Raw genomic sequence first — 21,641 nt, 5'->3', positions numbered from 1 at the left:
AAGACAGTTCTTAGAGGGGAGGCCCTCTCCTTTATCTCCCATGCCCGGAGGCGCGAGCAGGAGGAGGTGACCCGGGTGGAGGCCGAAATTGCTGAATTGGAGGGTGATCTAGAGGGTGGGGTGATGGATGCTGCACTACATGTCCTACAACTTAAGCAGGCGGCCTACAGGGCCCTCGTCACGGAGGCGGCCAGGGGCCTCAGTAGAGAGCAACAGGGGCGACTGTATGATGTGGGTGATAAGGCTGGTAAACTGCTTGCGTGGTTGGATAAGAAGGAGAGAGCGAGTCGTGTGGTCCCGCTGATTGAGAGGATGGATGGTGTGCGTGTCACCGAGCCAGAAGACATTGTCTCTTGTTTCGCGGATTATTTCCGCGATGTGTATTCCCCGGTTTCTCCCTGCTCGGAGGAGGATTCCCATGCCCTGCTTAGGGATATCGCGCTGCCTTCCCTTTCGGTGGAGGACAGGGTGTCGTTAGATGCCGCTCCCACCTCCGACGAAATTGCCCTCGCCATACGCTCGGTCGCATCCGGCAAGGCCATGGGCCCGAACGGCATCCCTATCGAGTTGTATAAGCTGCGACCGGATGTACTGGCACCCCATCTCCGCGCGATGTTCCTGGCGGCCCACTCGCTGGGCTCCCTCCCGCCGGACCAGCGTCTGGCTACAATCGTGGTGATCCACAAGGAAGGGAGACCCCGGGACCGGGTTACATCCTATCGGCCCATCTCGCTCTTGAATGCGGAGCCCAAAATCCTCGCCAAGGTGCTAGCCAACCGGCTGGTCGGCGTGGTGGGCGATCTGGTCCACCAAGACCAGTCCGGCTTTATTCCCCATCGCAACACGGCCCTCAATCTGCGGCGCCTGCACGGGGTGCTCGCGCGTGTCCCGTTTGTGCGGGAGCCGGCCGTATTGGCGTCCTTAGACGCCACCATGGCGTTTGACACGCTCGAGTGGCCATACATTTGGGCGATGCTGGCGAAGTTTGGATTTGGCCCGGGGTTCATCAGCTGGGTCAAATTGTTGTATTCGGGCCCTTTGGCGCAGGTGGTGGTGAATGGAAGAGTATCGGTCCCATTCGAGCTGGGACGGGGCACGCGACAGGGCTGCCCCTTGTCGCCGCTCCTGTTCGCGCTGGCCTTGGAACCCCTGGCGGAGTGGCTGCGGTGGCACCCTTCCATCCGTGGTCTCCGTTGGACCCCCGAGTATGAGGACCGCGTGTCCCTATACGCTGACGATATCCTTTTGTACCTAGCCTCCCCGCGTAAATCACTGATTGTCCTGGTTGATGTTTTGCGCTCATTCGGCCGCAACTCAGGCCTTGTCATCAACTGGGCTAAATCATGTGTGTATGTGCTTTCCGGGGAGGCTCCCGTCCTCCCGCGGGGCTGTCCGATCCAGATTGCCTCTCAGGGGTTTCGGTACCTGGGTGTTTATATTACTCTGGACCCGGAGGCCCGCTACGAGCGGAATTTGCTTCCCCCCCTCCAGCGCTTGAAGGAGGACGTCGCGCGTTGGCGGCGCCTGCCGCTTTCGCCGCTCGGCCGGGCGGCATTGTTTAAGATGATGTCGTTGCCACGCTTCCTGTACGCTCTCCAGAACACTATGGATTTAGTCCCAGCGCGCTACTTCCGTGAGGTGGGGAGTCTACAGCGCCGCCTGTTCTGGGACGGGAGGCCGCGTATTGCCCTGGCGAAGTTGACGCTCCCATGGTACGACGGGGGGATTGCCCTCCCGGATATTAAACGGTATTACTGGGCCTCCCAGCTAGCTGCAATTAACCATGGCCTTTACGGGCCCGCCTTAAACCCGGCATTTGAAATGGACAAGATGCTCCTGCCTGGTGGCGACTATAATCGAGCGCTCTACTCTGGCGCGCCCGGCCCCCGTCTAACGGGACCTACGCGTGTCATGGTGCGAGTATGGCACGCGGCTAACGCAGCTATGGGGTGGAAGGACCGTTTGACCCGGGCATCACCGTTGTATGCGTCTGAGAGATTGGGCTCCCTGTGGACCTCGAAGGGCTTCGAGAGGTGGGACACGATAGGCATCAGTAAAGTGGGGGATCTCTGGACGAGGGGGGGATTTAAAACATTCGAGACGCTGCAGACGGAGTTTCAGCTGCAGGGCAGTGAATACTTTCGGTACTTGCAGGTCCGTCACGCACTGGGCTCCGTCTTCCCAGACGTCGCCTCCATCCCGGAGTCCTCCCCCCTGGAAGATAGGGTGCTGGACGGCCACGTTCCGGACAGCACGATCTCCCTTATTTACAAAAAATTGATTAATGGCCGATCGGGCTTGCTGACTGGCCTCCGCGAGGCTTGGGTTGCCGATGGGCTGGAGTTGGACGACGAGGACTGGATTTCCGCGGTGGCCTCTCCGAAGGAGGTGGCCATACCGGCTCGCCTTCGCTTCGTCCAGCTTAAGATACTCCACCGGGTTTACATGACGGGGCCAAGGCTTCTGCGTATGGGCTATGCTGAGGATGGGTTGTGTAAGCGTGGGTGTGGTGCTTTGGCTACTTTTTTGCATATTTTGTGGGAATGCCCGAAGGTGGAGCGATTCTGGCGTGGTGTGCATGAGGTCCTGCGAGTGGTTACGCATGTCGCGCTGCTGCCTGAAGCGAGGAGATGCCTGCTGAATGTGTGGGAACCAACTGACTACTCGGTTCCGCAGACGCGATGGGTGACTCTGGGATATATGATTGCTAAGCGTGACATTGCTCAACTGTGGGGATCCCAGAGGCCCCCGGCGGTGTCGGCCTGGAAAGAACACATGGATTGGTGCATGTTCCGAGAAAAGGTGGTGTATGTGGCGAGGGGTAAGCCTGGGGCATGGGTGAAAATATGGGGCCCCTGGAACGCCTACCGCGGGGGTATCTGCACGCCACCACTGCTGCCTACTGCCTCACCAACCCCGTCCCCTTAGTTGACTCCTTTCCCCAGCCCCGGGCACAGAGTTCCCCCAGTCCTCGATCTGTTCCCCTTCCCCTCTTTAGACTCCTGTGGATGGCTGGGGTCCCCCATTCGGGGAGCACGTGCTGTTACTTTCGATTGCGGGTTGCCTTGCGGGTGTGATTTTTCGTGTTGTTTGTATAAAATGAAACCGTATTGTGGGGTCAGAGTGACGTGGCCCACGACGTTGATACCTCCTGATTCGGCTTCTCTGCAAGGCCAAGTGTTTTTGAACGTATGTCATATGCTCCTGTCATTCTAGCGGCCGGCCGGAAGGTTGTAGGCCCATACTTGTATATTCTTGAGATTGCAATAAACGGTTTCAAAAAAAAAAAAAAAATTCGTCGAGAAAGAAGCTTCTGAGTAGGAGAAAATGTCTGTAAAAATGGCAATTTTGGTCACATTGAGGCTTTAAAAAGTAGTTATTAAACATGAGGCACAATCCAAATGACATTTTGAATCAATTTTTCGACAGTCCAAAAAATCAATTTTCTGATGAAAAACGATGACCCGTGACCTGACGAGCTTTCTCCAGATGGTCAGAAATGGTAATTTTTTAATATTTAATTTTTTGACTGTAAATGACTATTGCATGTGAATTAGAACCCTTAGAACTAAAATAAGTGTGTTTAGAGTCATTTTAATGCCTGAAATTTGTCGAAATAGAAGCTTCTGAGTTGGAGAAAAAGTCTGTAAAAATGGCAATTTTGGTCACATTGAGGCTTTAAAAAGTAGTTATTCAACAGGATGGACAATCCAAATGACATTTTGAATCAATTTTTCGACAATCCAAAAAATCACTTTTCTGATGAAAAACGATGACCTGTGAATGACCCGTGATCTGTTAAATTTCTCCAGATGGTCAGAAATGGTAATTTTGTAATGTTTAATTCATTGACTGTAAATGACTATTGCATGTGAATTAGAACTCTTAGAACTAAAATAAGTGTGTTTAGAGTCATTTTAATGCCTGAAATTGGTCGAAATAGAAGCTTCTTAGTAGGAGAAAAAGTCTGTAAAAATGGCAATTTTGGTCACATTGAGGCTTTAAAAAGTAGTTATTAAACATGAGGCACAATCCAAATGACATTTTGAATCAATTTTTCGGCAGACCAAAAAATCTATTTTCTGATGAATAACGATGACCCGTGACCTGTTCAACTTTCTCCAGATGGTCAAAAATGGTAATTTTTTAATGTTTAATTCATTGACTGTAAATGACTATTGCATGTGAATTAGAACTCTTAGAACTAAAATAAGTGTGTTTAGAGTCATTTTAATGCCTGAAATTGGTCGAAATAGAAGCTTCTGAGTAGGAGAAAATGTCTGTAAAAATGGCAATTTTGGTCACATTGAGGCTTTAAAAAGTAGTTATTAAACATGAGGCACAATCCAAATGACAATTTTAATCAATTTTTCTACAGTCCAAAAAATCAATTTTCTGATGAAAAACGATGACCCGTGACCTGTCGAACTTTCTCCAGACGGTCAGAAATGGTAATTTTTTAATGTTTAATTTTTTGACTGCAAATGACTATTGCATGTGTATTAGAACTCTTAGAACTAAAATTAGCGTGTTTCGAGTCATTTTGATGCCTGAAATTGGTCGAAATAGAAGCTTCTGAGTCGGAGAAAAAGTCTGTAAAAATGGCAATTTTGGTCACATTGAGGCTTTAAAAAGTAGTTATTCAACATGAGGCACACGCCAATTGACATTTTAAATCAATTTTTCGACAGTCCAAAAAATCATTTTTCTGATGAAAAACGATGATCTGTCGAACTTTTTCCAGATGATCAGAAATGGTAATTTTTAAATGTTTAATTTTTTTACTGTAAATGACTATTGCATGTGAATTAGAACTCTTAGATCTAAAATAAGTATATTTAGAGTCATTTTAATGCCTGAAATTGGTCGAAATAGAAGCTTCTTAGTAGGAGAAAAAGTCTGTAAAAATGGCAATTTTGGTCACATTGAGGCTTTAAAAAGTAGTTATTAAACATGAGGCACAATCCAAATGACATTTTGAATCAATTTTTCGGCAGACCAAAAAATCTATTTTCTGATGAATAACGATGACCCATGACCTGTTCAACTTTCTCCAGATGGTCAAAAATGGTAATTTTTTAATGTTTAATTTGTAGACTGCAAATGACTATTGCATGTGAATTAGAACTCTTAGAACTAAAATTAGTGTGTTTAGAGTCATTTTAATGCCTGAAATTGGTCGAAATAGAAGCTTCTGAGTAGGAGAAAAAGTCTGTAAAAAGGGCAATTTTGGTCCCATCGAGGCTTTAAAAACTAGTTATTAAACAGGAGGGACAATCCAAATGACATTTTGAATCAATTTTTCGACAGTCCAAAAAAGCAATTTTCTGATGAAAAACGATGACCCGTGACCTGTCGAATTTTCTCCAGATGGTCAGAAATGGTAATTTTTTAATGTTTAACTTATTGACTGTAAATGACTATCGCATGTGAATTAGAACCCTTAGAACTAAAATAAGTGTGTTTAGAGTCATTTTAATGCCTGAAATTTGTCGAAATAGAAGCTTCTGAGTTGGAGAAAAAGTCTGTAAAAATGGCAATTTTGGTCACATTGAGGCTTTAAAAAGTAGTTATTCAACAGGAGGGACAATCCAAATGACATTTTGAATCAATTTTTCGACAATCCAAAAAATCACTTTTCTGATGAAAAACGATGACCTGTGAATGACCCGTGATCTGTTAAATTTCTCCAGATGGTCAGAAATGGTAATTTTGTAATGTTTAATTCATTGACTGTAAATGACTATTGCATGTGAATTAGAACTCTTAGAACTAAAATAAGTGTGTTTAGAGTCATTTTAATGCCTGAAATTGGTCGAAATAGAAGCTTCTTAGTAGGAGAAAAAGTCTGTAAAAATGGCAATTTTGGTCACATTGAGGCTTTAAAAAGTAGTTATTAAACATGAGGCACAATCCAAATGACATTTTGAATCAATTTTTCGGCAGACCAAAAAATCTATTTTCTGATGAATAACGATGACCCGTGACCTGTTCAACTTTCTCCAGATGGTCAAAAATGGTAATTTTTTAATGTTTAATTCATTGACTGTAAATGACTATTGCATGTGAATTAGAACTCTTAGAACTAAAATAAGTGTGTTTAGAGTCATTTTAATGCCTGAAATTGGTCGAAATAGAAGCTTCTGAGTAGGAGAAAATGTCTGTAAAAATGGCAATTTTGGTCACATTGAGGCTTTAAAAAGTAGTTATTAAACATGAGGCACAATCCAAATGACAATTTTAATCAATTTTTCTACAGTCCAAAAAATCAATTTTCTGATGAAAAACGATGACCCGTGACCTGTCGAACTTTCTCCAGACGGTCAGAAATGGTAATTTTTTAATGTTGAATTTTTTGACTGCAAATGACTATTGCATGTGTATTAGAACTCTTAGAACTAAAATTAGCGTGTTTAGAGTCATTTTGATGCCTGAAATTGGTCGAAATAGAAGCTTCTGAGTCGGAGAAAAAGTCTGTAAGAATGGCAATTTTGGTCACATTGAGGCTTTAAAAAGTAGTTATTCAACATGAGGCACAAGCCAAATGACATTTTGAATCAATTTTTCGACAGTCCAAAAAATCAATTTTCTGATGAAAAACGATGATCCGTGACCTGTCGAACTTTCTCCAGATGGTCAGAAATGGTAATTTTTAAATGTTTAATTTTTTGACTGTAAATGACTATTGCATGTGAATTAGAACTCTTAGAACTAAAATAAGTATATTTAGAGTCATTTTAATGCCTGTAATTGGTCGAAATAGAAGCTTCTGAGTAGGAGAAAAAGTCTGTAAAAATGGCAATTTTGGTCACATTGAGGCTTTAAAAAGTAGTTATTAAACATGAGGCACAATCCAAATGACATTTTGGATCAATTTTTGGACAGTCCAAAAAAATCAATTTTCTGATGAAAAACGATGACCCGTGACCTGTCGAATTTTCTCCAGATGGTCAGAAATGGTAATTTTTTAATGTTTAATTTATTGACTGTAAATGACTATTGCTCGTGAATTAGAACTCTTCGAACTAAAATTAGTCTGTTTAGAGTCATTTTAATGCCTGAAATTGGTCGAAATAGAAGCTTCTGATTAGGAGAAAAAGTCTGTAAAAATGGCAATTTTGGTCACATTGAGGCTTTAAAAAGTAGTTATTCAACAGGATGGACAATCCAAATGACATTTTGGATCAATTTTTCGACAGTCCAAAAAAATCAATTTTCTGATGAAAAACGATGACCCGTGACCTGTCGAATTTTCTCCAGATGGTCAGAAATGGTAATTTTTTAATGTTTATTTATTGACTGTAAATGACTATCGCATGTGAATTAGGACTCTTAGAACTAAAATTAGTGTGTTTAGAGTCATTTTAATGCCTGAAATTGGTCGAAATAGAAGCTTCTGAGTAGGAGAAAAAGTCGGTAAAAATGGTAATTTTGGTCACATTGAGGCTTTAAAAAGTAGTTATTCAACATGAGGCACAATCCAAATGAAATTTTGAATCAATTTTTCGACAGTCCAAAAAATCAATTTTCTGATCAAAAACGATGACCCGTGACCTGTCGAATTTTCTCCAGATGGTCAGAAATGGTAATTTTTAAATGTTTAATTTTTTGACTGTAAATGACTATTGCATGTGAATTAGAACTCTTAGATCTAAAATAAGTATATTTAGAGTCATTTTAATGCCTGAAATTGGTCGAAATAGAAGCTTCTTAGTAGGAGAAAAAGTCTGTAAAAATGGCAATTTTGGTCACATTGAGGCTTTAAAAAGTAGTTATTAAACATGAGGCACAATCCAAATGACATTTTGAATCAATTTTTCGGCAGACCACAAAATCTATTTTCTGATGAATAACGATGACCCGTGACCTGTTGAACTTTCTCCAGATGGTCAAAAATGGTAATTTTTTAATGTTTAATTTTTAGACTGCAAATGACTATTGCATGTGAATTAGAACTCTTAGAACTAAAATTAGTGTGTTTAGAGTCATTTTAATGCCTGAAATTGGTCGAAATAGAAGCTTCTGAGTAGGAGAAAAAGTCTGTAAAAAGGGCAATTTTGGTCACATCGAGGCTTTAAAAACTAGTTATTCAACAGGAGGGACAATCCAAATGACATTTTGAATCAATTTTTCGACAGTCCAAAAAAGCAATTTTCTGATGAAAAACGATGACCCGTGACCTGTCGAATTTTCTCCAGATGGTCAGAAATGGTAATTTTTTAATGTTTAACTTATTGACTGTAAATGACTATCGCATGTGAATTAGAACTTTTAGAACTAAAATTAGTGTGTTTAGAGTCATTTTAATGCCTGAAAGTGGTCGAAATAGAAGCTTCTGAGGAGGAGAAAAAGTCTGTAAAAATGGCAATTTTGGTCACATTGAGGCTTTAAAATGTATTTATTCAACATGAGGCACAATCCAAATGAAATTTTGAATCAATTTTTTGACAGTCCAAAAAATCAATTTTCTGATGAAAAACGATGACCCGTGACTTGTCGAATTTTCTCCAGATGGTAAGAAATGGTAATTTTTTAATGTTTAACTTATTGACTGTAAATGACTATCGCATGTGAATTAGAACTCTTAGAACTAAAATTAGTGTGCTTAGAGTCATTTTAATGCCTGAAAGTGGTCGAAATAGAAGCTTCTGAGGAGGAGAAAAAGTCTGTAAAAATGGCAATTTTGTTCACATTGAGGCTTTAAAAGTAGTTATTTAACATGAGGCACAATTCAAAAGACATTTTAAATCAATTTTTCAACAGTCCAAAAAATCAATTTTCTGATGAAAAACGATGACCCGTGACCTGACGAGCTTTCTCCAGATGGTCAGAAATGGTAATTTTTTAATGTTTAATTTTTTGACTGCAAATGACTATTGCATGGGAATTCGAACTCTTAGAACTAAAATTAGTGGGTTTAGAGTCATTTTAATGCCTAAAATTAGTCGAGAAAGAAGCTTCTGAGTAGGAGAAAAAGTCTGTAAAAATGGCAATTTTGGTCACATTGAGGCTTTAAAAAGTAGTTATTAAACATGAGGCACAATCCAAATGACATTTTGAATCAATTTTTCGGCAGACCAAAAAATCTTTTTTCTGATGAATAACGATGACCCGTGACCTGTTCAACTTTCTCCAGATGGTCAAAAATGGTAATTTTTTAATGTTTAATTTTTTGACTGCAAATGACTATTGCATGTGTATTAGAACTCTTAGAACTAAAATTAGCGTGTTTAGAGTCATTTTGATGCCTGAAATTGGTCGAAATAGAAGCTTCTGAGCAGGAGAAAAAGTCTGTAAAAATGGCAATTTTGGTCACATTGAGCATTTAAAAGTAGTTATTCAACATGAGGCACAATCCAAATGACAATTTTAATCAATTTTTCTACAGTCCAAAAAATCAATTTTCTGATGAAAAACGATGACCCGTGACCTGTCGAACTTTCTCCAGACGGTCAGAAATGGTAATTTTTTAATGTTAAATTTTTTGACTGCAAATGACTATTGCATGTGTATTAGAACTCTTAGAACTAAAATTAGCGTGTTTAGAGTCATTTTGATGCCTGAAATTGGTCGAAATAGAAGCTTCTGAGTCGGAGAAAAAGTCTGTAAAAATGGCAATTTTGGTCACATTGAGGCTTTAAAAAGTAGTTATTCAACATGAAGCACACGCCAATTGACATTTTGAATCAATTTTTCGACAGTCCAAAAAATCATTTTTCTGATGAAAAACGATGATCCTGACCTGTCGAACTTTCTCCAGATGGTCAGAAATGGTAATTTTTAAATGTTTAATTTTTTTACTGTAAATGACTATTGCATGTGAATTAGAACTCTTAGATCTAAAATAAGTATATTTAGAGTCATTTTAATGCCTGAAATTGGTCGAAATAGAAGCTTCTTAGTAGGAGAAAAAGTCTGTAAAAATGGCAATTTTGGTCACATTGAGGCTTTAAAAAGTAGTTATTAAACATGAGGCACAATCCAAATGACATTTTGAATCAATTTTTCGGCAGACCAAAAAATCTATTTTCTGATGAATAACGATGACCCGTGACCTGTTCAACTTTCTCCAGATGGTCAAAAATGGTAATTTTTTAATGTTTAATTTTTAGACTGCAAATGACTATTGCATGTGAATTAGAACTCTTAGAACTAAAATTAGTGTGTTTAGAGTCATTTTAATGCCTGAAATTGGTCGAAATAGAAGCTTCTGAGTAGGAGAAAAAGTCTGTAAAAAGGGCAATTTTGGTCCCATCGAGGCTTTAAAAACTAGTTATTCAACAGGAGGGACAATCCAAATGACATTTTGAATCAATTTTTCGACAGTCCAAAAAAGCAATTTTCTGATGAAAAACGATGACCCGTGACCTGTCGAATTTTCTCCAGATGGTCAGAAATGGTAATTTTTTAATGTTTAACTTATTGACTGTAAATGACTATCGCATGTGAATTAGAACTCTTAGAACTAAAATTAGTGTGTTTAGAGTCATTTTAATGCCTGAAAGTGGTCGAAATAGAAGCTTCTGAGGAGGAGAAAAAGTCTGTAAAAATGGCAATTTTGGTCACACTGAGGCTTTAAAATGTATTTATTCAACATGAGGCACAATCCAAATGAAATTTTGAATCAATTTTTCTACAGTCCAAAAAATCAATTTTCTGATGAAAAACGATGACCCGTGACCTGACGAGCTTTCTCCAGATGGTCAGAAATGGTAATTTTTTAATGTTTAATTTTTTGACTGCAAATGACTATTGCATGGGAATTCGAACTCTTAGAACTAAAATTAGTGGGTTTAGAGTCATTTTAATGCCTGAAATTGGTCGAAATAGAAGCTTCTGAGTAGGAGAAAAAGTTTATTTATTTATTTATTTATTTATTTATTTATTTTGACATTTGTAAAGCGCGAACGAAGGCCCGTGGGCATCTCGGCGCTAAGTAACTGCAATGTTTAGCCAGAAGGGAACTGGGAGATCAGTGATTAAAAAGCCAGGTTTTGAGGTTTTTTCGGAAGGACCAGAGGGACGTGCTGGTCTTGATGAAGTGAGGCAGTGTGTTCCACAATTTTGGGGCAGCCACCAGAAATCTTCTGTCACCCCAGTTGATAGATTTGGTTCGGGGGATCACCAGATCCAGGGAGCTGGAAGAGCGCAGAGCTCTGGATGGACAATAAGGGGTAAGGTTCTGGGTGAAGAACGCTGGGACAGCGTTGTGTAAAGCCTTGTATACCAGACACAAGGTTTTGAACATGATCCTCTTCCTCACCGGAAGCCAATAAAGTTGTTTCATGGTAGATAGAACCGGATGGAATTTGGGGATTCGCCCTAGGAGCCTGGCGGCCGCGTTCTGTATGGACTGCATTTTTGTTAACACTCTCTCCTGGGCCCCTAGAAACAAAGCGTTACAATAGTCTAGGGTGGAAAGCACCAGGTAGCTTACCAGCGTTTTTGCCGTGAAGTCTGTAAAAATGGCAATTTTGGTCACATTGAGGCTTTAAAAAGTAGTTATTCAACAGGAGGGACAATCCAAATGACATTTTGGATCAATTTTTCGACAGTCCAAAAAAATCAATTTTCTGATGAAAAACGATGACCCGTGACCTGTCGAATTTTCTCCAGATGGTCAGAAATGGTAATTTTTAAATGTTTAATTTTTTGACTGTGAATGACTATTGCATGTGAATTAGAACTCTTAGATCTAAAATAAGTATATTTAGAGTCATTTTAATGCCTGAAATTGGTCGAAATAGAAGCTTCTTAGTAGGAGAAAAAGTCTGTAAAAATGGCAATTTTGCTCACATTGAGGCTTTAAAAAGTAGTTATTCAACATGAGCCAACACGCAAATTACATTTTGAATCATTTTTTGACAGTCCAAAAAAATCAATTTTCTGATGAAAAACGATGACCCGTGACCTGTCGAACTTTCTCCAAACGGTCAGAAATGGTAATTTTTTAATGTTTAATTTTTTGACTGTAAATGACTATTGCATGAGAATTAGAACCCTTAGAACTAAAATAAGTGTGTTTAGAGTCATTTTAATGCCTGAAATTTGTCGAAATAGAAGCTTCTGAGTTGGAGAAAAAGTCTGTAAAAATGGCAATTTTGGTCACATTGAGGCTTTAGAAAGTAGTTATTCAACAGGAGGGACAATCCAAATGACATTTTGAATTAATTTTTCGACAATCCAAAAAATCACTTTTCTGATGAAAAACGATGACCCGTGACCTGTCGAACTTTCTCCAGACGGTCAGAAATGGTAATTTTTTAATGTTTAATTTTTTGACTGCAAATGACTATTGCATGTGTATTAGAACTCTTAGAACTAAAATTAGCGTGTTTAGAGTCATTTTGATGCCTGAAATTGGTCGAAATAGAAGCTTCTGAGTCGGAGAAAAAGTCTGTAAGAATGGCAATTTTGGTCACATTGAGGCTTTAAAAAGTAGTTATTCAACATGAGGCACAAGCCAAATGACATTTTGAATCAATTTTTCGACAGTCCAAAAAATCAATTTTCTGATGAAAAACGATGATCCGTGACCTGTCGAACTTTCTCCAGATGGTCAGAAATGGTAATTTTTAAATGTTTAATTTTTTGACTGTAAATGACTATTGCATGTGAATTAGAACTCTTAGAACTAAAATAAGTATATTTAGAGTCATTTTAATGCCTGTAATTGGTCGAAATAGAAGCTTCTGAGTAGGAGAAAAAGTCTGTAAAAATGGCAATTTTGGTCACATTGAGGCTTTAAAAAGTAGTTATTAAACATGAGGCACAATCCAAATGACATTTTGAATCAATTTTTCGGCAGACCAAAAAATCAATTTTCTGATGAAAAACGATGACCCGTGACCTGTCGAACTTTCTCCAGATGGTCAGAAATGGTAATGTTTAATGTTTAATTTTTTGACTGCAAATGACTATTGCATGTGTATCAGAACTCTTTGAACTAAAATAAGTGTGTCTAGAGTCATTTTAATGCCCGAAATTGGTCAAAATAGAAGCTTCTGAGTAGGAGAAAAAGTCTGAAAAATGGCAATTTTGCTCACATTGAGGCTTTAAAAAGTAGTTATTCAACATGAGCCAACACGCAAATTACATTTTGAATCATTTTTTGACAGTCCAAAAAAATCAATTTTCTGATGAAAAAGGATGACCCGTGACCTGTCGAACTTTCTCCAAACGGTCAGAAATGGTAATTTTTTAATGTTTCATTTTTTGACTGCAAATGACTATTGCATGTGTATGAGAACTCTTAGAACTAAAATTAGCGTGTTTAGAGTCATTTTAATGCCTGAAATTGGTCGAAATAGAAGCTTCTGAGTCAGAGAAAAAGTCTGTAAAAATGGCAATTTTGGTCACATTGAGGCTTTTAAAAGTAGTTATTCAACATGAGGCACACGCCAAATGACATTTTGAATCAATTTTTCGATAGTCCAAAAAATCAATTTTCTTATGAAAAACGATGATCCGTGACCTTTCGAACTTTCTCAAGATGGTCAGAAACGGTAATTTTTTCATGTCTAATTTTTTGACTGTAAATGACTAATGCATGTGAATTAGAACACTTAGAAGTAAAATAAGTGTGTTTAGAGTCATTTTAATGCCTGAAATTTGTTGAAATAGAAGCTTCTGAGTTGGAGAAAAAGTCTGTAAAAATTGCAATTTTGGTCACATTGAGGCTTTAAAAAGTAGTTATTCAACATGAGGCACAAGCCAAATGAGATTTTGAATCAATTTTTCGACAGTCCAAAAAATCAATTTTCTGATGAAAAATGATGATCCGTGACCTGTCGAACTTTCTCCAGATGGTCAGAAATGGTCATTTTTAAATGTTTAACTTTTTGACTGTAAATGACTATTGCATGTGAATTAGAAGTCTTAGAACTAAAATAAGTATATTTAGAGTCATTTTAATGCCTAAAATTAGTCGAGAAAGAAGCTTCTGAGTAGGAGAAAATGTCTGTAAAAATGGCAATTTTGGTCACATTGAGGCTTTAAAAAGTAGTTATTAAACATGAGGCACAATCCAAATGACATTTTGAATCAATTTTTCGACAGTCTAAAAAATCAATTTTCTGATGAAAAACGATGACCCGTGACCTGACGAGCTTTCTCCAGATGGTCAGAAATGGTAATTTTTTAATATTTAATTTTTTGACTGTAAATGACTATTGCATGTGAATTAGAACCCTTAGAACTAAAATAAGTGTGTTTAGAGTCATTTTAATGCCTGAAATTTGTCGAAATAGAAGCTTCTGAGTTGGAGAAAAAGTCTGTAAAAATGGCAATTTTGGTCACATTGAGGCTTTAAAAAGTAGTTATTCAACAGGAGGGACAATCCAAATGACATTTTGAATCAATTTTTCGACAATCCAAAAAATCACTTTTCTGATGAAAAACGATGACCTGTGAATGACCCGTGATCTGTTAAATTTCTCCAGATGGTCAGAAATGGTAATTTTGTAATGTTTAATTCATTGACTGTAAATGACTATTGCATGTGAATTAGAACTCTTAGATCTAAAATAAGTATATTTAGAGTCATTTTAATGCCTGAAATTGGTCGAAATAGAAGCTTCTTAGAGGAGAAAAAGTCTGTAAAAATGGCAATTTTGGTCACATTGAGGCTTTAAAAAGTAGTTATTAAACATGAGGCACAATCCAAATGACATTTTGAATCAATTTTTCGGCAGACCAAAAAATCTATTTTCTGATGAATAACGATGACCCGTGACCTGTTCAACTTTCTCCAGATGGTCAAAAATGGTAATTTTTTAATGTTTAATTTGTAGACTGCAAATGACTATTGCATGTGAATTAGAACTCTTAGAACTAAAATTAGTGTGTTTAGAGTCATTTTAATGCCTGAAATTGGTCGAAATAGAAGCTTCTGAGTAGGAGAAAAAGTCTGTAAAAAGGGCAATTTTGGTCCCATCGAGGCTTTAAAAACTAGTTATTCAACAGGAGGGACAATCCAAATGACATTTTGAATCAATTTTTCGACAGTCCAAAAAAGCAATTTTCTGATGAAAAACGATGACCCGTGACCTGTCGAATTTTCTCCAGATGGTCAGAAATGGTAATTTTTTAATGTTTAACTTATTGACTGTAAATGACTATCGCATGTGAATTAGAACTCTTAGAACTAAAATTAGTGTGTTTAGAGTCATTTTAATGCCTGAAAGTGGTCGAAATAGAAGCTTCTGAGGAGGAGAAAAAGTCTGTAAAAATGGCAATTTTGGTCACATTGAGGCTTTAAAATGTATTTATTCAACATGAGGCACAATCCAAATGAAATTTTGAATTAATTTTTTGACAGTCCAAAAAATCAATTTTCTGATGAAAAACGATGACCCGTGACCTGTCGAATTTTCTCCAGATGGTAAGAAATGGTAATTTTTTAATGTTTAACTTATTGACTGTAAATGACTATCTCATGTGAATTAGAACTCTTAGAACTAAAATTAGTGTGTTTAGAGTCATTTTAATGCCTGAAAGTGGTCGAAATAGAAGCTTCTGAGGAGGAGAAAAAGTCTGTAAAAATGGCAATTTTGTTCACATTGAGGCTTTAAAAGCAGTTATTTAACATGAGGCACAATTCAAAAGACATTTTAAATCAATTTTTCAACAGTCCAAAAAATCAATTTTCTGATGAAAAACGAGGACCCGTGACCTGACGAGCTTTCTCCAGATGGTCAGAAATGGTAATTTTTTAATGTTTAATTTTTTGACTGCAAATGACTATTGCATGGGAATTCGAACTCTTAGAACTAAAATTAGTGGGTTTAGAGTCATTTTAATGCCTGAAATTGGTCAAAATAGAAGCTTCTGAGTAGGAGAAAAAGTCTCTAAAAATGGCAATTTTTGTCACATTGAGGCTTTAAAAAGTAGTTATTCAACAGGAGGGACAATCCAAATGACATTTTGAATCAATTTTTCGACAGTCCAAAAAATCAATTTTCTGATGAAAAACGATGACCCGTGACCTGACGAGCTTTCTCCAGATGGTCAGAAATGGTAATTTTTTAATGTTTAATTTTTTGACTGCAAATGACTATTGCATGGGAATTCGAACTCTTAGAACTAAAATTAGTGGGTTTAGAGTCATTTTAATGCCTGAAATTGGTCGAAATAGAAGCTTCTGAGTAGGAGAAAAAGTCTGTAAAAAGGGCAATTTTGGTCACATCGAGGCTTTAAAAACTAGTTATTCAACAGGAGGGACAATCCAAATGACATTTTGAATCAATTTTTCGACAGTCCAAAAAAGCAATTTTCTGATGAAAAACGATGACCCGTGACCTGTCGAATTTTCTCCAGATGGTCAGAAATGGTAATTTTTTAATGTTTAACTTATTGACTGTAAATGACTATCGCATGTGAATTAGAACTTTTAGAACTAAAATTAGTGTGTTTAGAGTCATTTTAATGCCTGAAAGTGGTCGAAATAGAAGCTTCTGAGGAGGAGAAAAAGTCTGTAAAAATGGCAATTTTGGTCACATTGAGGCTTTAAAATGTATTTATTCAACATGAGGCACAATCCAAATGAAATTTTGAATCAATTTTTTGACAGTCCAAAAAATCAATTTTCTGATGAAAAACGATGACCCGTGACTTGTCGAATTTTCTCCAGATGGTAAGAAATGGTAATTTTTTAATGTTTAACTTATTGACTGTAAATGACTATCGCATGTGAATTAGAACTCTTAGAACTAAAATTAGTGTGCTTAGAGTCATTTTAATGCCTGAAAGTGGTCGAAATAGAAGCTTCTGAGGAGGAGAAAAAGTCTGTAAAAATGGCAATTTTGTTCACATTGAGGCTTTAAAAGTAGTTATTTAACATGAGGCACAATTCAAAAGACATTTTAAATCAATTTTTCAACAGTCCAAAAAATCAATTTTCTGATGAAAAACGATGACCCGTGACCTGACGAGCTTTCTCCAGATGGTCAGAAATGGTAATTTTTTAATGTTTAATTTTTTGACTGCAAATGACTATTGCATGGGAATTCGAACTCTTAGAACTAAAATTAGTGGGTTTAGAGTCATTTTAATGCCTAAAATTAGTCGAGAAAGAAGCTTCTGAGTAGGAGAAAAAGTCTGTAAAAATGGCAATTTTGGTCACATTGAGGCTTTAAAAAGTAGTTATTAAACATGAGGCACAATCCAAATGACATTTTGAATCAATTTTTCGGCAGACCAAAAAATCTTTTTTCTGATGAATAACGATGACCCGTGACCTGTTCAACTTTCTCCAGATGGTCAAAAATGGTAATTTTTTAATGTTTAATTTTTTGACTGCAAATGACTATTGCATGTGTATTAGAACTCTTAGAACTAAAATTAGCGTGTTTAGAGTCATTTTGATGCCTGAAATTGGTCGAAATAGAAGCTTCTGAGCAGGAGAAAAAGTCTGTAAAAATGGCAATTTTGGTCACATTGAGCATTTAAAAGTAGTTATTCAACATGAGGCACAATCCAAATGACAATTTTAATCAATTTTTCTACAGTCCAAAAAATCAATTTTCTGATGAAAAACGATGACCCGTGACCTGTCGAACTTTCTCCAGACGGTCAGAAATGGTAATTTTTTAATGTTAAATTTTTTGACTGCAAATGACTATTGCATGTGTATTAGAACTCTTAGAACTAAAATTAGCGTGTTTAGAGTCATTTTGATGCCTGAAATTGGTCGAAATAGAAGCTTCTGAGTCGGAGAAAAAGTCTGTAAAAATGGCAATTTTGGTCACATTGAGGCTTTAAAAAGTAGTTATTCAACATGAAGCACACGCCAATTGACATTTTGAATCAATTTTTCGACAGTCCAAAAAATCATTTTTCTGATGAAAAACGATGATCCTGACCTGTCGAACTTTCTCCAGATGGTCAGAAATGGTAATTTTTAAATGTTTAATTTTTTTACTGTAAATGACTATTGCATGTGAATTAGAACTCTTAGATCTAAAATAAGTATATTTAGAGTCATTTTAATGCCTGAAATTGGTCGAAATAGAAGCTTCTTAGTAGGAGAAAAAGTCTGTAAAAATGGCAATTTTGGTCACATTGAGGCTTTAAAAAGTAGTTATTAAACATGAGGCACAATCCAAATGACATTTTGAATCAATTTTTCGGCAGACCAAAAAATCTATTTTCTGATGAATAACGATGACCCGTGACCTGTTCAACTTTCTCCAGATGGTCAAAAATGGTAATTTTTTAATGTTTAATTTTTAGACTGCAAATGACTATTGCATGTGAATTAGAACTCTTAGAACTAAAATTAGTGTGTTTAGAGTCATTTTAATGCCTGAAATTGGTCGAAATAGAAGCTTCTGAGTAGGAGAAAAAGTCTGTAAAAAGGGCAATTTTGGTCCCATCGAGGCTTTAAAAACTAGTTATTCAACAGGAGGGACAATCCAAATGACATTTTGAATCAATTTTTCGACAGTCCAAAAAAGCAATTTTCTGATGAAAAACGATGACCCGTGACCTGTCGAATTTTCTCCAGATGGTCAGAAATGGTAATTTTTTAATGTTTAACTTATTGACTGTAAATGACTATCGCATGTGAATTAGAACTCTTAGAACTAAAATTAGTGTGTTTAGAGTCATTTTAATGCCTGAAAGTGGTCGAAATAGAAGCTTCTGAGGAGGAGAAAAAGTCTGTAAAAATGGCAATTTTGGTCACACTGAGGCTTTAAAATGTATTTATTCAACATGAGGCACAATCCAAATGAAATTTTGAATCAATTTTTCTACAGTCCAAAAAATCAATTTTCTGATGAAAAACGATGACCCGTGACCTGACGAGCTTTCTCCAGATGGTCAGAAATGGTAATTTTTTAATGTTTAATTTTTTGACTGCAAATGACTATTGCATGGGAATTCGAACTCTTAGAACTAAAATTAGTGGGTTTAGAGTCATTTTAATGCCTGAAATTGGTCGAAATAGAAGCTTCTGAGTAGGAGAAAAAGTTTATTTATTTATTTATTTATTTATTTATTTATTTTGACATTTGTAAAGCGCGAACGAAGGCCCGTGGGCATCTCGGCGCTAAGTAACTGCAATGTTTAGCCAGAAGGGAACTGGGAGATCAGTGATTAAAAAGCCAGGTTTTGAGGTTTTTTCGGAAGGACCAGAGGGACGTGCTGGTCTTGATGAAGTGAGGCAGTGTGTTCCACAATTTTGGGGCAGCCACCAGAAATCTTCTGTCACCCCAGTTGATAGATTTGGTTCGGGGGATCACCAGATCCAGGGAGCTGGAAGAGCGCAGAGCTCTGGATGGACAATAAGGGGTAAGGTTCTGGGTGAAGAACGCTGGGACAGCGTTGTGTAAAGCCTTGTATACCAGACACAAGGTTTTGAACATGATCCTCTTCCTCACCGGAAGCCAATAAAGTTGTTTCATGGTAGATAGAACCGGATGGAATTTGGGGATTCGCCCTAGGAGCCTGGCGGCCGCGTTCTGTATGGACTGCATTTTTGTTAACACTCTCTCCTGGGCCCCTAGAAACAAAGCGTTACAATAGTCTAGGGTGGAAAGCACCAGGTAGCTTACCAGCGTTTTTGCCGTGAAGTCTGTAAAAATGGCAATTTTGGTCACATTGAGGCTTTAAAAAGTAGTTATTCAACAGGAGGGACAATCCAAATGACATTTTGGATCAATTTTTCGACAGTCCAAAAAAATCAATTTTCTGATGAAAAACGATGACCCGTGACCTGTCGAATTTTCTCCAGATGGTCAGAAATGGTAATTTTTAAATGTTTAATTTTTTGACTGTAAATGACTATTGCATGTGAATTAGAACTCTTAGATCTAAAATAAGTATATTTAGAGTCATTTTAATGCCTGAAATTGGTCGAAATAGAAGCTTCTTAGTAGGAGAAAAAGTCTGTAAAAATGGCAATTTTGCTCACATTGAGGCTTTAAAAAGTAGTTATTCAACATGAGCCAACACGCAAATTACATTTTGAATCATTTTTTGACAGTCCAAAAAAATCAATTTTCTGATGAAAAACGATGACCCGTGACCTGTCGAACTTTCTCCAAACGGTCAGAAATGGTAATTTTTTAATGTTTAATTTTTTGACTGTAAATGACTATTGCATGAGAATTAGAACCCTTAGAACTAAAATAAGTGTGTTTAGAGTCATTTTAATGCCTGAAATTTGTCGAAATAGAAGCTTCTGAGTTGGAGAAAAAGTCTGTAAAAATGGCAATTTTGGTCACATTGAGGCTTTAGAAAGTAGTTATTCAACAGGAGGGACAATCCAAATGACATTTTGAATTAATTTTTCGACAATCCAAAAAATCACTTTTCTGATGAAAAACGATGACCCGTGACCTGTCGAACTTTCTCCAGACGGTCAGAAATGGTAATTTTTTAATGTTTAATTTTTTGACTGCAAATGACTATTGCATGTGTATTAGAACTCTTAGAACTAAAATTAGCGTGTTTAGAGTCATTTTGATGCCTGAAATTGGTCGAAATAGAAGCTTCTGAGTCGGAGAAAAAGTCTGTAAGAATGGCAATTTTGGTCACATTGAGGCTTTAAAAAGTAGTTATTCAACATGAGGCACAAGCCAAATGACATTTTGAATCAATTTTTCGACAGTCCAAAAAATCAATTTTCTGATGAAAAACGATGATCCGTGACCTGTCGAACTTTCTCCAGATGGTCAGAAATGGTAATTTTTAAATGTTTAATTTTTTGACTGTAAATGACTATTGCATGTGAATTAGAACTCTTAGAACTAAAATAAGTATATTTAGAGTCATTTTAATGCCTGTAATTGGTCGAAATAGAAGCTTCTGAGTAGGAGAAAAAGTCTGTAAAAATGGCAATTTTGGTCACATTGAGGCTTTAAAAAGTAGTTATTAAACATGAGGCACAATCCAAATGACATTTTGAATCAATTTTTCGGCAGACCAAAAAATCAATTTTCTGATGAAAAACGATGACCCGTGACCTGTCGAACTTTCTCCAGATGGTCAGAAATGGTAATGTTTAATGTTTAATTTTTTGACTGCAAATGACTATTGCATGTGTATCAGAACTCTTTGAACTAAAATAAGTGTGTCTAGAGTCATTTTAATGCCCGAAATTGGTCAAAATAGAAGCTTCTGAGTAGGAGAAAAAGTCTGAAAAATGGCAATTTTGCTCACATTGAGGCTTTAAAAAGTAGTTATTCAACATGAGCCAACACGCAAATTACATTTTGAATCATTTTTTGACAGTCCAAAAAAATCAATTTTCTGATGAAAAAGGATGACCCGTGACCTGTCGAACTTTCTCCAAACGGTCAGAAATGGTAATTTTTTAATGTTTCATTTTTTGACTGCAAATGACTATTGCATGTGTATGAGAACTCTTAGAACTAAAATTAGCGTGTTTAGAGTCATTTTAATGCCTGAAATTGGTCGAAATAGAAGCTTCTGAGTCAGAGAAAAAGTCTGTAAAAATGGCAATTTTGGTCACATTGAGGCTTTTAAAAGTAGTTATTCAACATGAGGCACACGCCAAATGACATTTTGAATCAATTTTTCGATAGTCCAAAAAATCAATTTTCTTATGAAAAACGATGATCCGTGACCTTTCGAACTTTCTCAAGATGGTCAGAAACGGTAATTTTTTCATGTCT

This window comes from Triturus cristatus, chromosome 1_2 (assembly GCF_964204655.1).
Source record: "Triturus cristatus chromosome 1_2, aTriCri1.1, whole genome shotgun sequence".
Taxonomy (NCBI): Eukaryota; Metazoa; Chordata; class Amphibia; order Caudata; family Salamandridae; genus Triturus; species Triturus cristatus.
The sequence above is the reverse complement of the archived record's forward strand: the minus strand, read 5'-3'. Positions refer to the sequence as shown.